Source organism: Anopheles marshallii, chromosome 2 (genome assembly GCF_943734725.1).
Source record: "Anopheles marshallii chromosome 2, idAnoMarsDA_429_01, whole genome shotgun sequence".
Lineage (NCBI taxonomy): Eukaryota > Metazoa > Arthropoda > Insecta > Diptera > Culicidae > Anopheles > Anopheles marshallii.
In genome coordinates, this window is record NC_071326.1 from 22,636,883 (window position 1) to 22,655,854 (window position 18,972).

Genomic DNA, 18,972 nt, shown 5'->3' on the forward strand with positions numbered 1-18,972 from the left:
TACATATTACTTTTAGATAGCATAAATAATATTTTTTACATAATTTAAAAAAATAAAAAGCCATTTTTTTATCATGTGGTAAAATATCAAAAATTTAAAAAAATATAATTTTCTACCAGCTCATTGACATGTCAGGGTCCTTGAAATCTTCACACGACAGGACCGGTCCAAAATCCCATATCAAACGCAGGACTGACTATCCGGCTACGGGTAAATGAAGTAAAAAAAAAATAAATGGCAGACCTAGACCCCCTGAGTTTGTTGTGCTGGTAAAAAAGAAGTCGAATCATGTTTACATTGAAAGCGACGCTGCTGAGATTATCAATGTTGACTTGGATCGAGAAACGCTGTATTAACTACCGTTTTATCGATACCACTATACAGTTACGGTTACGGTTTACGGTGCATAGAACGTGCACGCCGAAGAACAGTCGAATAATAAAAATGATTAAGAAAGAATAACTATTTAAACTGAAAATTGTTAAAATACATTGTAGTTCGACATTCTTGATTTTTTTGTAAGGAGCGCCATAGCGAACAATTGGAACTAAACGTTATGGGCACAGTTCCAATAGAAAAAAGGACTTGCTATCTGTTAACTATGTTTCAGATGTTGAATAACCTAATAGCTTGTACAGCCAACAAGAAGCCAAATCCTACTATTAGCAACAAAACATTGATTTTTTGCTACAATTTTTTCAAACACACCATATAAACCCTCTCACTAAAGTTGTCAATACAATGCAAAACGAAAGTGTGTATCCGAAAACCAAAACCATTCTAGCAAAACTTCTAGACAAGCCTCGCTTTGCAATCCTAAGCTTCTAACGCTCAGTACTAGTGGCGGATGGAATTCACCAAAAATGTTCTCAGCCTCAAGGATTACGAACCGACGATAGCGACGGATCGAATGCCACTCACGGTTAAGATGTATCGGGTCGAATAAATCACGTTTTTCTATTATCCTGTCATGTTTGCATTCGGGCTTCCGCCCGATTGCATTCGAAATCACCTGTCACACCCGTTGGACGGATGGGAAAAACGGGAACCACCGAGAATGGAAAACGAATCAGTGCCAGTTCGAGCGGTAGCGTCATGTATTCTCCTTCATCAACACGCTGCAAACGGCAACACGGTGGGAAGTTGTGGGGAATTTGCTTCCAAGACGATGCATTATCGTGACATTGAAGCAAATTTAGCGTTCTGCTCGGGACGGATATTTTCATTTCGAGCAACCTGACACCAGGCAGCTAATAGAAAATTAGGCCACTTTTTTGTTGTTGCAAAAATAACAAGTTGTAGAGGATGCAAAAAAGGGACGGTAGAATTTGGAAATGATAATTCGATGGGCTAACGATGGGATAATGATGGATTAGAAAACTGCTTGCGAACAAGAGCTTCTCCAGGAAAATATAATGCAAAGTCAGTTTTAGTTCGAAGATTTGTTTCACGTGTAACTTTTTCCTGTTTTCCTGCGATAAATTTCATCCGAATGGCAAAAGATGGTAATGAATGCCACAGACAGGGATAAGATACAGCCATACATGAGCGGAAACCTCTGGAAAGCGACAAAGCACACCGAACCAGGAACAAGATAAGCCGCAGCGTATGCGGTTAAACCGCAGGCAAAAATGGTACCAGAACACTAACAATCGGACATAAAATGTCCGTCCGAGAATCGGAAGGAAATCCGATAAACGACAGCGAATCTTATTAAAGTTTTCACTAGATAGAACCTCGCCCTGGTCGGATGAATCCGATCCCAGGCAGGTCCGCAACCAAACGAGCCCGGACAGCGAGTGGCCGGGTGGGCTCTAAAACAAATGAGGTTGCATAAATATTTCGCCTTCTTAGCTTTCTTCCGGAGCTCGTTTTGCGGTAAGGGATACATTGGGTCTGGAAGAGAGAAAGAAAAAAACAACCCAAAACCGAGGGCTTTTCCACTGTTTTCCAGCTACCAGTGGTGGTTTCTTCTACGTTTGGTTAACCACAAGTAAAAACAAACCCACCGACAACCTCTTCTGTTACAAACGACCACCGACCGCCCCCATTTCCCATTCCCACCAATTTCCGGGGTTTCCATGCCGAAAGAATTCATTGGCAATGGAGATTACGGTTTGGCTGTGGGAATTTAATTACACGCCAGAGTTGGGAACCGCATTCCTATCGCAGCATCAAATGGAGTTTTCTTTCCGGGTGCGCGCGGGTCACGGGACACGTGTTTGGGAGCTGCTTGGGAGGGTTTGACGTTGATAGCGTTGAATGTCTTCAAAAGTGAGTAAAGTTTAGGAGGCATATCTCATTAAAGAAAAATGCCGCATGACATGCAGCATCACAGGGACTGTGGACGGAAATGTCAATAGAGCACTCTGAGGTAAGTATCTAAGCGCAATAAAGCGATTTTTGGGACATCTTGTTTCTTTATAAGGTTTTTCGGATGGTTTTTTTTCTTGATATTTTAAGCGTATTTAATGTTTGTTTTTATGTTGGCATTACGCATTACGCGTGTAAACTGTTTTACACCAGTTAAATTACTAAACGAAGCATTAATCGACTTTGTTAATGGTACACAGAATCGCTTTGCAAGTTCATTTCGCTTTCCGGAATAAAATACAAGTTTGCACGAAAGAATAGAATACACAAGAAGTACGAATATTAATTTCTACTTTTGTCACACACAAAAGAAAACCCCGATGCTATCGAAAAGCAATTTGTCATCATTTGGTTCAGAAAACAATTTTGATAATTCGAAACTTCGCCTGTGAGCGGCACTGATACACCACCGGGAAGGTGGCAAGCGTAATTCATTTAAATTTAAATTTAAAATACTTTCGATAATCAAAAACTCTCCCTCGCAGGCGTCAGAGCGAAACGCTCGAAATGAAAGAAAGGCTGCTAAAAATGCTAAAGATAACGAGTTCCAGCTTCTTGTCTCAAAAACCGTTCCATTCCGAACCAACACGCCAACAGCGAAGAAGTGCCGACTGAAGGACACAAACCCCACATTCCCACTTCGTAACTCTTTTGCTGCGCAGGGGACAATGTGCAATCGGAGATGGTCCGTACCCGGCCGACACAACGAGCTACGGTTGCCTTCGAGTGCCTTCGAAGCTGCATGAATTGGACATCAAATCGACGTTTAATTGAAAATTTGCGTCCCTACCGCGCTTTCTGCCGTAGCAAAGTATTTTAATATTAGTTTTTAAAATTCACAACAAATTAATTGTGCCTTCTGTTTTGGGTTTTCCACCATTCGGCACCATCGTGGACCACGCTCCGCCGTGACGGATCTTCCGGTTCAGGGACGCCGATTGAGATCGCAAACCATTGGCTAATGTAATAAAACTAAGGAGGGCAGACGAGTGGGTGGTGGGTGCGGACCAGCTTGTTTCTGGATTATGAGGTGAATACTAATTTGAAGCAATGACAGGCACGTAATTAACCTACTTTACTGCCAAGCATCCGCCGTTCGGCTGCTAAAGAGCACGGGTACCCTGCTGCAAAAATATCCTTACAGAGCTGTTCCGTTGCATGCTGCGTTCTAGTACCGGTCTGGCGTACAATTGAGGGCACGTGCCGGAAGGCTAGAAGCAGCAAACCGTTTCGGTCGGTTGAAATCTGCTATCACTTCATTTATGAACGGGAAAGCGTATTTTTTTCCTAAAATATCTTGTAAGGATCCATTTATTTACAAATGTTGGTTTGCTGGAGTGATAAAGCGTTTTATTTATCCATTTTATTGAATGGTTAAAAATTATTTAAAAACTCCACCTTGACAACGACATTTTAAACCATTTGTTACATGACGCTGGTATTATATAATCCACACACATCTATCAATACTGCTGCAATGAAAATCCAGCGATAGCTACCCAATTTCTAGCCCCGATTGCAAGCAATTGAGCGTAATCAAGCATTACAAGACCATAATAAAATGGAATAGGACACAAATTACACGCGCAGGGATTATTGTAGGTGCGAAACAGACCCCTCTCTCTCTTCCTTACTTTCCACCACCGCACCGAACGGATAATTCGATGCATAAAAGCATCGTGTTACGGGTTTTGTGAGCGATCGATACAAATTTACAGCCCGATTGTACGCCACAAGCATTAAATTTTCATCCACGCCCAGGATCATTGACACGACACATTTTATGGTGCACATAAATCACACGTTGCGTACCGTCTGTTGGGAAAGTGAACCCGTGGAGGGTGATTATTATGTATGATGTTGATTTTTCCAGCATTCAAATTCATAATTCCATATGCGGTGCTATCCTGCCGAAGAGATTTGTTGTTCGACGGAAGCTAAGTAGCAATTTATTGAGCGTTTAACGTTGAGTTTCGTAAAAATGGTTAGCAAACGCCAACATAACAGCAAACAAAGGGAAGTATTTGTTTCCGTTACGAATAGACACTTTCGAATCTAAATTACAGGTCCAGTACATCCTTCCAACTTTTGAAGAGATCTCAAACAAATTATTTTGAGAATCGCTATTGCCGTCATCTCTGCAAAAGATGTGCCATAAAAAAAAACAACAACAACCCGCTAAGATGGGACACGAGCGTTCCAATTGGAAAATCGTTCCACTTCAGACCGACATTTTGTCGAGTGGGAATTCGTGGTCGGCAGAACATTGAGATGAAGAGAACACCCGGTTTGGCTATCTGTAAATGATGTGTACGGATCTAATCATCCACACTGCGGAACGTCTATCCGTTGGGCGCAAGGCACGATGCGGATACTGACAGGCGGACAATGCATATTTACGAGTCCGGCATATCCTTAAAACTTATGCCCACTTTTACAGCAAGTGCTTTGAACAGTTCGGGCAAAGGTCCCGTAGAAGGAGAGCATCGGTCTGGGGTGGCAGGTTTCCGACGAGTCAACCCCGGTTCCGGGTTCACTAATTAGAATGTCCGGGATCAAATTTGTCACGCCAGGTTCGCAGGAGGGCCGAGTACCGTAGAGAAAGGGTGGGCCCCATCAATAGAAGCGTAAGCGTAAATCCGAGTTCCGAGAGTTCGTGACAGCACTCCCCTTTGCCATCCGAGCGAACCCGCGCATGCAAATAAAGCCGCTTCACTCTACGCGGTGTGCGACCACCGATACGGTATTTATTTGATTTGTTTACTTTGAACCGCCAATTTTCCAAGATTGTTTCGCTCCGGCACTAGGGACAATGTTTGTTTGGTAACTTTAGAAACCGTATAATCGTAGACGACGAACCTCTCATCAACCCCCCCTTAACGCCACATAGAAGACGACTCTGACTTCCATGACAGGCTCTAGCACTCAACCCGGGTTTGCGGTCCCTGCTTAGCAGTAGATATGAGGCAAAGTTGTTGAATAATTATCGTCCCATAGCGTAATCCCGGCAGCGTTCTGCAGTGTGAATGTTTTGTTTAATGCCACCGTGCAACCTGGGCGTGGAAATGATGGATGGAAATGCGGATCACGTAGGTCAAAGGTTTGTGGATTTGCGTGTTTGCCCGTAAGGCGACGTGAAGTGGGTGGGATGGGTTGAGTATGCAAATCTCTAGCGCTTTTTCGAATTGTTCCTACAGCAAGAGGCTAATGAGACATATTACCTGAGCGGATGCGGGGGGCCTCGTTGTCTAACGATTGGGATTTAATTTAATTTGTTGCTTGCAGTACGCTAATTATAGCATGCGCATAATCGTGTGTAGGAATATTTAATGGCATTTACAGTTAATCTAATAGTGCATCAGATTGTGTTTGAAAGCAAGAAACATGTGTTTTGAGGTTTTTAGGGAGATTTTCTGGGATTTCTGGAATCTTTGGAGAGGAATCATTCATATGAATCATGAGAGAAGATTCACCTATATTATGAGTCGACTCTAACAAAAATCAAGAATCTCTGAGAATTCGTTATTTTCGGAAGAATAAAAAATCTATAAACTCTAAACTCTCATGAATCTTCAGACGACCACGGATCTGTGTAATAGAGATTACGAATAATTCTTTCGGCTAAAAGGCTCTGAATCTGATTCTCTCGACAGTAGTATTTGTACACAATATATTAAATAGGTTTAGGAATTTCATATGCAATATTTGGACGAAGCTTCTTCCAACAAGCTTAGATCGAAGTTTCCAAGATTTCGCGCAATGGAAAACACTCTCCCATCTTCGGATGCCCGAAAAAAGTGGCTTTAGATTTATTTCCATCATGTTAAGAGTAGATTTATTTTACATAGGCAACATCCGTCTCTTCAGATTCAGCCAACGCTTCGAATACCATCGCGTCGCTTTACAGCCATCGCACAGCCCGGTTCCATTCGACTATCGATTAACGTTTATCTCAAAAGACCCAAAAGGCACAGGTGATTTGTGGCTAGGGGCTCAGGTGAGGTGACACTTATTTGTGTTTCAGCGTACGCACCCTCTGCCTCTGCTTATCAACAGATTGGATGCTTACAACAACAACAACAAAGTAGCGGTGCGCTCGCTAAACCGATCGACACACCGTTCGGGTGTTGAGATATCATCAAAATTATGCTAATTGCATTATTCTACCAGAATGTGGGCGCCAAAGTTGACGCACACCCCGAATGTCCCCCTTCCACCATCCACGTGAGGGATGGGTTAATGAAACATTGCAACCTCACACCTCGTCGACATTCAACCAATAGCCTTCCCGAAAGTATACCCACAGATGACACTTTCTATGATGACATTTACCGGCCATGCTTTCATCTGTAAAGTGTCTTCCACGAACCCTTCTCCAGTCCGGCAATGGTTGTGAAACATAAAATTTAATTACTAAATGCTGCTGCCCATATTCATCCTTTCCCGAAGTAAACATGTGTCCCAACATCAAACCATACCTGAGCTCCCCGGAGCCGGAGCAGAAATGTTTGCTGGTACCGTTCAGCTGCCTTATGCGGGACGCCCCCCCCCCCCCCCCCCCCACCCCGAGAAATGGCACCGAGACGACCCGAGCAAAACTTTTCCGGCCCATAAAACACTAAAGTTTAATGGTGCGTCAAATTTAACTTTACCGAAGGAAAATAAGCGACAAAAAAGCATCGAAAAACCAAACAGAAAGCTTTCACTTTCGCAAATAGTGAATGACAAAAAAAAAACATCACACATACACATTCGAACGGACGACAGTCGACCTAAACCTCACAACAAACGGAAGACCCAGGTGCACGTGTGTATACGGGGCCGGTTCATTGCCGTTGGCCACAAACCGCTTTCGACCGGTAAAAAGTTAGAATCGATTTTCTGTTTGCGAGCGGCACGGCGTGCAGGTTCAATGAGTTTTACCATTTGCTGGCCGGTTTGCTTTGAATGTTTTCCTAAGCCCTTTCTAACCGACCATGAATGATGCAATTTCATCAAATTAATGTGGCAAATTTCTATTTTTCCGAAAGCCATGGAACCATGGAGCTTAGTTTGCTTTTGTCCAAAATTTGTTGTTTTTATTTGTGTTTGGTGTTGGTTTTTCTGAAGCTCCAACGGGTGATACGGTTACCGCTTATTAGCGCCTATTACTACCGAAATCCTTTAATCCGTGTTCCATTTCATTATGGTCAGTTAAATGGTTCAATCAGCTAATCAGGTTCAATCCTCCACGCAAATAGGCGCCTTTTCGGACCGTATACCCAATCATGGTGCAAACACTAATTAGCTCGATCCAATCGAAACTTCATGGTGATTAGACTAGGGAAAAATGGTGACAAACAGAAGCGCCACTACGTATATGGGTGTACGCGGTCGATACCATTCACCGGTCCAACAGTAAGTAGAGCGGCGCGTTGAAGGAAATGATTACAAGCATTTAAAAAGTACCAATTGAGGCACGCTGAAACCCCTTTTCGTAGTGGCCGAAGTGGTTTTAATTGCTGATAATGGTAAGGCTAAATTTAACACATTTAACCACATTAAACATTTACCTTAAAACGTGTAAGTCCAACGGTAGTAATACGACAAATGCGCAAATATCGTTTGCCGAGAGTGAATCAAAACATTGTAACATCGTCAAACAAAACATTTAATATTAAATTAATATTTTAGTCACTAATTGGGTTGATAAATGTTTACAAAAAGTTTAATACACTAAATTACCTAGAAAATAATATTAAATAAAACATTTTAAGCAATGTTTCATAAAATCGCTCAAAGATATTGATTTTTCCTAAAATAAATGAAGAAATATTTCCACAAAATCAATGGTTTATTTATTTTTGAAAATCATTTACTTCTTTATGGACACAACATGTTCTAGAGGTCTAGGGCTGGATATTTCTGGCCTTCTTTGACTTAATTTACCCGTAGCGTATGGAGGATTGGTCCGGACGAGAATTTTGACAGTGTGACAGTCGCCGCCACTAATAATCCAAAGGGCCGTTTATTTTAATTTAATCACCACAAAATATAATAACATTTCTAATATTAATATTTCTTGTTGCTTCGGAGTGTGGTCTGTTATTTGTTTTATTAATTTTAATACTAAATAATAACAAATAACTGTTGAAAGATTTACAATCATAATACATTAGGCGTCTCCATCGTGTATATAACGAAATGGCCAAAAGTATATAAGCTTTAAGAAAAAACCTTTCAAATAAAATCATCAAGATAATTGGTACATAGGTTAATAATTGGAAAGCATATGTAAACAACTTTCCCATAAACATTACGACGAAGAGCAGTCATAATATAATTAATAATTCAAAACTTTTACATTTAAATCTCCTTGTTTAAGTGACAGGACCGTTGCTAGGCAATAAAACAGAAAGCAAAGGATGCCATGCTCGGTGCTGCACAGTAAAGAAGGTCACAGTCAATTGCAAAACCGAGTTGCAACAGTTTCTCTGGAACCTTTCCAGCTGTCCTAGCATAAACGAACGACCTATTATGTGCATTCGGTGGCTTCGTGGCCATATTTGCTACGGCCCAATGTGTTGGCCGGCTGCACAGCGCATAAAAAAAACACAAGGACAACCGGAAAAGCCACTGATAAACATTCCCACAACTTGCGAAACGGGTTGATTGTTTTCGGTTGCAATTCAAACACGCTTCAACCGGGACACATGATCATCGCTCGATGCACTTGCTGTTTATCTTTCCCTCTGTGCCTTTTACTGCACTCCAAATGAACAAACACGTTTTACGCTCGCTGGAAGGACACGCTACTGCACCAGACGCAAAAAGGGGAAATTGTTTCTTACTGTGTGACAATTTCATTGCAACTGGCACCGATGGAAACGATCCTTCGAACACGGCGACACAAACCATGAGTGGCAACGGCCAGCAGTACATTCGCAGCTCCAAAGCCCCGATTGCGAAACCCACCGGTTGGCAATAAGTCAAGTGAATTTATGTGCAGTTGCAGTGGCGCACACTCACAGACAGACGGACACAGATTGAAGGTGTCATGTTGGGGAACTCTGGGTGGATGGATTTTTTTTTTGCCGTTGTTGCGTAAAAGAATGAATTCGTGGTGGTCCCGGATCCGGTTTCCGGTTGGTCTGTCTTCCCACTCACAGCATCCTAGTGGTTGTGATGGTGGGTGTACGTGTGCCATGCTGCACTGGTTGCTCTTCTCTGTGACTTTTGTGCAACAGTGGTTATATGCAGTAAGAGCTTTGAAGGTAACACGGGCGACGAACCCCGCACGGTAGGGCAGGGAAGTTCATTTTCTTACAACTTTATATCACCCCCTGTGACACTGTGCCGTGTCCAATTTTAAACGATACTCGGTTCAAGTCTGCCTGTCGATATTACGTGCCGGTGTGCCGAAGGATTGAAACGATGCCCAGACACAGTGTGTTTAAACCAACTGTGAAGATGACATGAAGTGACGTTTCTCGGAGTGGCCCAGAAATGGGAACGAAAGCCCCGAAGCACGGGAATAACTTTCGCCTGTTTATTTCATTCACCCACTCGACTATGGAGGTGGTGGAGACACCATGTCATGCATTGTATGTGGACGAGTAGATTGCGTTTGGACGCGCTGAAACAAAGTCACACTCGAACTTTATCGGTCTACTGCTTTCTCTCGCTCACACTCTCGGTGTTCTACCGAGAGGCAACGGAATAATGGTGCCCAGAGAAAACGGAGGAAAAGTCAACAAAGAAAATTGTCTACCGTATTGTGTGGAGCTGCTCAAGAACGCAAACCAAAAGGACATTTCGCTCGGAAATGGGGCAGAATGATTGCAAATATGTACCGAGCGGATTTGCCGACAAATCGCTGTCGGTGTCACTGACTTCGTTTCGCGAACGTACGGCACAGCGATGGGCAAGAAACATACTTTTCCTTTTTTTCTTTTTTTTATTCTTTGTTTCCGTTTCGGTGTGGCTGTGTCCCTTTTGTGTGGACCAGCACAAAGGCAAGCACCTTACAAAGGGACAGTTTAAAGTGAGTATTAAAGATTTTAACTCTCCAACGCACTAACTAACTAACGCAGGAAGATTGGAATGTATGGAAGTTGCTTTAATTTACTTTTAATTACCATTAAAAGAACATTTCACAAAACCGTGCATTGCTGACGTTAAAGACTGGGCGGCTCCATAATTTGCATACCTCTAGGCGCAAATTTGGATTTGGCACTAGTTTGGCCGTGCAAGGTCAGTTTAAGAGTTGTCAAGAGATTATGAGATTATGATTTAATATTTTTAAGAGTTCTTGCTACTACTTCTTGCCACCACTTACATCGTATTCCTCTGAAACATGGACTTTGTCTAAAATTGACGAAGCCGCGATCGAGCGGAAGATGTTCAGAAGCATTATTGATCGAGTATGTATTAATCATAAGGAGGGCAATCAAGAACTCGTCAGGCTCTGGTGGGTTGGTCATGTCATGAGAATGACACCGAACAACCCAATACAAACAGGGATGGATATAGGAAGTTTGGTAGACCCATATGGAGTTCGAGTGATGGCGTTGATGCGTCCGCCAGAAAGGCCAAAATATTGGTGTGCCAGACGATGCGGCTCGACCGTGAGCGGGTTTAGAGGACTACTGCAGCAGGGCAAGACTACTCGCTACATACATACTCATACTCGCGTAGTATTTTAAAATAGTTATTATCCGAAATTTGCACCAAAAACCCCTTGGGCCAAGAAGGTGCCATGTGTGATCTAAAAGTAAAAAATAAGAGGAAAACCCACAAGTGCCTGTCTTAAATATGCTTAACATTAGCATAATTTCCTCACAGAAAATGCATCTCACATTCCCTCGGCAATTCGCAGCGACCAGAACAGACGGGATTGAAATTATCTTGCGTAAAACTTTCGCCCACTCAAACGCAAAGTTGCACCACCTTCGGAACATTAATACTGCCCTCAGGGGGCGGGTTTCCTAAACCCTTCACGGCAAGTTTGCCAAAAGCTCGCACTCACAAACTCAATGGCCAGCGGGCGCGGTGGTGCCAAGTGTAAAGGCGGCTAAAGTTTATGCCGCCTGTATCTCTCTATTAAACAACGTTGCGGTGTTGCAGCACGTACCGCAAACATATATTTGGTGCAAAACTACTACCATTTACGCCAGTAAACGCCAGGGTTTGAAGATTTACACAAGCGTTTGCGAGAAGTGTCGCTCCACATGCGATGGTTGAGGTGAATTTAATTTTCTTCCCTCGGTACGGTGAAGTTGTGCTGTGAAGTTCTGTCCGTGCAATGGAAGTTTGCAGCGCAATTTGCTGGGTCAAGATATGGGTGCTGTTGTTGCGAGTGTTACGTTAGGTGTTCGCCAAAGGGCACTACGCAAATAAACAAAAACCGTACATGAAACCCTTGGGAAGGTGTTGGACTTTGGATCCAACCACGTGGAGCGTGTGGTGGTGATGGCATTTATCCAACAATGGCATTTATCCAACAAAAAAAAATGTGTTTAATAGTTACATTCAAACGATGGAAGAACACTCACTCACTCAACGGAAGTGTGTCGTTTATGCTTTTGCTTTTCTGAGTTTTGTTTGCCTCGTGCCTGGAAATAGCCGGTGTGTCATGTAGATTGCTTATTTTTTTCTTGTGGAAAACATTTCTTATGATGTCTAGACGTGGACAACTTTATTAAGGATTTGCTAGAACTAGAATTATGTTGAGACTAATAAACATACCTCTTTTTGAACTAGATCTCACTTGACCGCCCTTTACACTTTCGCGCGACAGGCCGTTGTTACAACAGCAACAAACTGTCCTCAATGCTCCCAGTTAAAATTATTCCTCTTCATTGCCCTCCTATATTCGGCGCCTTATTAAATGAAGCAAGAAAAGGTACCATTATCTCTTTTGTCATTATGAAAGAAGAAAAAGGGCGGTTTCTTTTCATTTTTGCTTACCACCTGCGGAGTGTTCCCCGGGAGGGGCGAAAAAGAGGCCACTCAAGGAAGGGGCGCACAGGGCGCTTCGGCCGGAAATTTTGCCGGCATTTCACTGTCAGTCCAGTCCAAAACTTCAAACTGCGCGCACCCAGTGAAGAGCGAAAGACGAATCTAATTATAATCCCTTCCCTTCCAAAATCAGGCCGGGGATGCGTTTGGGTGTTGTGTGGTAAACGGAATGAAAAAAAAACACCCCCCAGCTGATAACCAATTTTAACACAGCTTCGGTCAAGATGCGTCGTGTGAAGGGACATCTGAAGAAAACAAAAAATTAAAAAGGAAGTCTTGATATATTCTGTCACGATGGATTACCCGCCATGACAGGACAAGTACCCCATACACAGCAAACAGAAAAAAAGTTTGTTCCTAAGCAGCGTTTAGGGACCCTTTTTTAAGAGTCTTATTTCCAGTGATACCTTACAGAAAATCTGAACGAACCGAAAAGGACTATTTGCAGGAAATGAATGAAGCAACAGAACAACATAAAAACCCCGCGATAGAGGGAACATTTAATTACCCACCGTCGTAAGCGACATGTGTCATGAAGCCGGAAAAGGATGACGAGCCGCTTTTTTTTGTTTGAGAATGGTTGACCGTTTTTTTCTGTTTCTTCTTCTCCGCACATCCATAAATATTCATTCATGTGAAGATGAAATTGGAATTGGCCCGGTAGCACAATGGCTGCATATCACACCCAGGACCATCCATTGTGGTCGAGTGATACGAGAAATAATTCAAAATGTCGCTTAACATCACACGCGGGCACGGTTTATGATGAAGGTGCATCCGAAACACGGGAAGCTCAGGAGCTAAACAGTTTGTACGCTCTTGCACGCTATTACCCCACAAGGCACGCGGGTGTATTAAACGCCGACACGTGGACGTGCAGTTTCATTTACAATAAATTTTACCACTCATTCCGGAAATGATGGGAGAAGCGGACGGGCTGACTGTGCGGATAATGTTTACGACTTCAATTATGTGCATCGTCAGTGTGCAGCGACCGTGCACGGTATCCCCGGGAAGGGTTTGGCAGAACGAGACTTTTCTCCAGATTAACTGATGCTAAACGGTGTGTTGGTAAACGAGAATATTGACGCTATTAAGTGCAGCTGGAATGGGTGGATGAGATTTCACACTCCTTTCTTTATGGGCCCGACATTTTAATGGTCCATACGAGGTGTAGATCAAAGTAGTGATGGGAAATCTGCAGTAGGGTCCTTCCTGATTCCGGTGTTGGAAAACCGGAATTAACTACCGGGAAATATTAGAGTCTTTACCGATACGACTACTCTGAATACTCCCGGCTGCTCCGGGTTACTTCGATTGTGCTGAATTACTTCTCATTACGTCGATTACTCCAGAGTCTGGAGTATTTTAAGAGTGGAGTCCAGACTACTATGAACTAAACTGATCACCAAGATGACCAAGATCACCAGAATGACACCGGACGACCCAACCCGAAAAGTCCTTTTAGGTCCCAACTTGAGATGGCGTTAATGCGTCCACTAGAAAGCCCGGGATAATGGATGGACAGGCGAGGATTCCTACACTAGGTCAAAACAACGAAGCGGTTGTAGCACCCGATAAGTAAGTAGGCAGTAAACTGATTATACTGCATTGCTTCGAGTAACTCCGATTACTCCGGCTTACTTTGATCAATCTGGTTTATTCAAAAAACCTCATTTAATACATTATCTCAAGATAACTTCGCATTACTCCCATTATTCTGGCCTACTAAATAACACAAACACTCCACCCGATTTTTTTTCATTTTCAAATGGGTCTTTCAGGTTGAATATAGCGATTTGTTACCTTAAAAGAACTGTCATGATTCAACGCGTTTTCTATAGTATTAGTATAAGATAGGCTCCATCCTCTACCAAGGTCCTGGTTTCCTGGTTGCGGTTCTAAGGAGTCATATCCTCTTCCAACATTCAGATGTCTATCCCTGATCTAGTCTTGTAGATTGAGAAGTTCATCCAAAGTCGACTCATTAGTTTTCCGGAGTTGGACCAACAATTTACCCATCGCCGCTTCAGAACTTAGGTTATTAGTATGATAACTTATTAAATTCTTAATTCTATTTATTAAATTAAATTCTTAAATTCCCTTAAGAGGTTCATTTCTTATAAGAATGTAAAATTTTACGTAGAGTACTATAATGTTATGCTTCGGATAGAGTTACCAACAACGTCCACTTGACTTAACATACCGAAATAATTTTTTTTTTTCGCTCAACACTACCATCTCTTCGCTCCCTCGCCTATACAACACTGCAAGAAGCATAATAAAAACACAGAAACAAATAATGTCATCACAACAAACTGGCACCCTGCCCCGCCTAATCATTCTAATTAAATGCTGCTCAAACTTGGGTCATCTGCCCATGGGCTTTCGCTCAGCAGCGCTGTAATAACGCCCTGATGTCACCCGAAATGTCTACCACGGCACCACATCCTGTTTCTTGGGGAGCAGACAGAAACATGACGCCCATTCCCGCTACATCGCGCTGTAGCGAAGATGGCATTAGTAGTCCGTCTCTGGCCAAAAACTCCACCACAGATGATGGCAAATCGCGGGGAGAAAAAGTTTTTGCCCTACCGTACATTCATGTCTGCGCTGCTCAATTCCAGTGGGGAATTGGGGAATTACTGGTTTAAGGTGGTGAATGTCAGACCACTCGCCAATCGAAACCAAACAGTACCGCGTGGAGGTTCGCAACGGTTGACGAAACTTTTCTGTCTGGATTGGGTATCCGGCGTATAACGGCGGAAAGGGCCACTCCACACACATTCTTCAGGAAGATTCTACAGCACAAGTCTTCTGTTCGGCTTCGGCCTGTTTCATACACAACAACCGGAATGTGTAAGCGACTGAAGATGTTTAGCGATGCCAGGCTGTACACAACAGGACTGCATGTGTCTTTCATGCTTTTCAAATCTATCAACCTCAATTTTCGAGGGTCGGTACCAAAGCGCCGAGCCAGTTGCCAGTGTTTTTCTTTTCCCTTGAACAAAACATGCGGACAAACTACGCCAGCAGTGAAGGGGGTAACGAGATTACGCTCGCTGTCGTTTGTGTTCGGGTAATGGAGAGGAAGTTTTATCCCTAATTGGATTTCTTATTCAATGTGCAGCCCGTCACCCCACACGGCCGGCACCGGAAGCTGCAGTAGTACAAAACAGTTCGCCCCCTTCGCTTGTCAGTGAGAATGGAAATGTGGTTTGCTCGGTGCCGAGCAAAAAAGGCTAACAGCGAGTGTCATGTGGATACAGTTCGTCACAATTCGGATGCGAATGCCTTTAAGTAGATTCAAGTATCAGTCTGGTACTGGTAAGTTGCCCGCTCGTAGAGGCCGGCAGCATCTTCGAACGCGCTACCTATTACTGTTCGCCTCGAGCGAGTGTGTTCGGTTGCCTTATTTCAATCCCTTTGATGAAGCCTAAGTGCATCGCGCTCCCTTAAACGACCTAGTGTAATAGAGGTGAATGGGTTGGTGCAAAGTAAATAAAAGTTTCCCACATCCTACAATGGAGTTTTCCTCTTGTTTTTCGGAGCACTTTTTAAGAGGCTTTTATCACGACTTGTCTTAACTTTACCTTTTTATGGGTTGGGCAAATCTTTTCGCAGTGCCGAGAGGGCACAAAGCACGGAACCCGCATCAAAAAACAACACACAGTTTAAACCCATAACCCACTACGCGCTATGTTTGGTAACATGTTGATCCATTACACGACCTAAACGTTGGTAGTGTAGCTTCATGGCAGGCAGTGCAATGTACCGGAGATCAATCTTAGCGGTGAATCCTGTGGATTAGAACCGGGACGGACATTCCAGCATTCAACTACAGCACACAGCCGAGCGCTCCGCTGGGTGGAGTTTGGCTTTAGCGTTTGCTTTCATTAGTCCTTCGGAGGCTTTAGGCTTTCTGGTCACGTTCTCAGTGCTGCGACAACGCACTGCAAGTCTAAACACTCTACCACCGGAAAGGAAAATCATCTCGCAAGGGGCTCACTGCCTGACAATTCCGCATCATGGCCCTTGGTTACTGCACACACCAACAACCTCAAAAAAGTACTACACCTAGCGTACAAAGGAGCCGATCGACTGCAGATGTATCTGCTCGGCCGAGAGACAAGAACGTACAGCACCCTGGTCCATTCTAGAGCAGGGGAACAGTACGGTGCTCGATGCGCTTCAAAGCTTGGGATGGAATAAATGAATATAAATGACATTTTTATTTCCATCCATCAGGTACTGTTGGTTTGTTTGGCGATGGAGAGCAAAAAAAAACGGGAAGCGATCCCATAAATCAGATTCATTCTCCACGTATTGTAACTTTTAATAGTTAAAGGACATAAAAAAGGAAACAAGTAAATCCTTCGACATTCAGAGTCCCCCTGGTGGTTCGAGTAAGAATGTCCTCAATCTAGACTTCTCCCACAATCCCACCATTGACCACCGGATGCCGTTTGCCAGTGTCGTCAGGGAGTGAAAGATTTTCCTTTGAGTCATTCGTAGGTTATTAAAAATTCTACCATCATTGTCTCGTCGCAGTCTGAAGGTTTTGATTTTTAAAATGTTATTTTACACGCACCATCAAGCGTGAGGCGTGATTAGAAATTTCCTGCCCAATCACTGTGGAACGCCATTCTTCAAATATTTGCACAGCATCCTTCTGGCTTACTATCATCCAGATACTTCCGACCAATGCGTATAGCGATGAGATATTCTACAAAAAAAAAAATGGGGAACTTCCGCAACAACACAATCTGGAAGAAATGTAATTAAGACAATGACTTTTTCACCCCGTCCAACATCGGTGACATGGTTGTGGTTCGTCACGTTCGTGATCATCGTCAAACTTTGGCGCCTGCTGCCACTGTTCAGATAATGAAATAATTTTCGCCAACCCCGCCAAACTTTATCGACAGCGTTGTATCTGACCATTAAAATGAATTCACCAAGACTGGATGGACGAAGCAGATGCAGACTGCGGAAGATAGAATCGAAGGAAGCGTGACGCTTCTTGGTAGAATGCGTTTCATGTGGTATTGGCATTGGCTGGTGAAGAAGCGGTATGCGTGACTATTGCCCCATTTATTGGTCAGCTGGCATGTGACCAGCACTTTCGGCAATATTGCATGTTCATGTGTGCCGCCAGATGTGTCCCGAGCCGTGACTTCAGCTACAAGATGAAAAGGATACAATGATGGTTAGCGTTGTGGGATGGTTTCGTGCGATGGTATACGAAATCGCATTTCTTTACACTCGAGTGACGAATTCCAAGAGGCGTTCATGGTAATTATGAATGTTCCGTTTTTTTCGGAATAATGCATGTTTGTTTTCCATTACTGTTTGATGTATTTTACTAATGTTGTAAATAGTACAAATTTAAATGAATTTCAAAGGACATAAATATGTTTAATGTCCATTTACTATAGGTGGCTATTAGCTCGCTCGCTCTGATAGTAAAGCATATCTGTTTCCTATTTACTTCTGGCCTTTTGGGCGGATTTGATTACACCATCACACGATTAGTACAAATTATATATTTACGGGTCCCTGAGTCGTCCGAACACAACCCAATGATATGATCAACCAAGAAGTGGATCATCCACAGGGTGGAATAAGCGGTTACGACGAACCCTTTGGTCATTTAGTTAGTTAGCGAGGGACTCCTAGTATCGAACGACTGACCCGTTATACCGTTAAATTACGGTCGTAATAGTTGCATTTTGAACCCATTTTTAGAGTTGGCAGTATTCGTTGAAACAGCCCATCTCTCTCAAGTGTTTTCTTGACATGATGAGGATGAGCGCAAGTCAGTTTCTAAGCTCCCATACATCTTCACGTCATACTTACTAATGACAGTAATTTTTCAAAGCAAAGACTCGGATGTCACGTTTCGTCAAAGCGCGGTTTACAGTAGAAACAAACTACATGCGTATGTGCATATATTGCTGTTGAAACATTATGAAGGGTGGAGATCTCGTATTAAATATTGCTCAAATTAGTAAAAACTCACCATAGCAAAGGATTGTCGATAGTACTTTAAAAATATCGCTTTTCAAATATTCCATTAACGAATGATTGCAGATAAGACAAGAGAAATGATACAATGACGTACAATGTGAGCAGTTACGAATTGAAAGGCAAGAAGAACGTTATTGAATTAAAAACGAAACATGTACAATATTCGCATACAATTAACCGCAGCAATGCAAAGAAGGGTATGGGCATAATTAATAATTCATTTCCCGAAACAGTGGACATATTGAATATACAGAAACGTCAATATGCAACCTCCCGGGAAGCTTTATGATTTAATTTAACTCATAATAACGCCTGACTTTTCCGCTTACATTAAACAAAAATATTAAAATTTAACGTACAGCAACGGGTGTGGGTTTTTTCCCTTTGGCTTTTTGGTTTGCAATCAAATCGCTAATCAACATGCGTTGACATGCAATACATTTTACTGTAGTGATATTAGATTTGTCATCATAGTGTGAATAAGCTACGCATGCTATTTAAAAAAAACTTATCATTCCTTATTATAAAATGTGTGCCTCCATTTGTGGCGCTTATTTCACTAGCATTCTA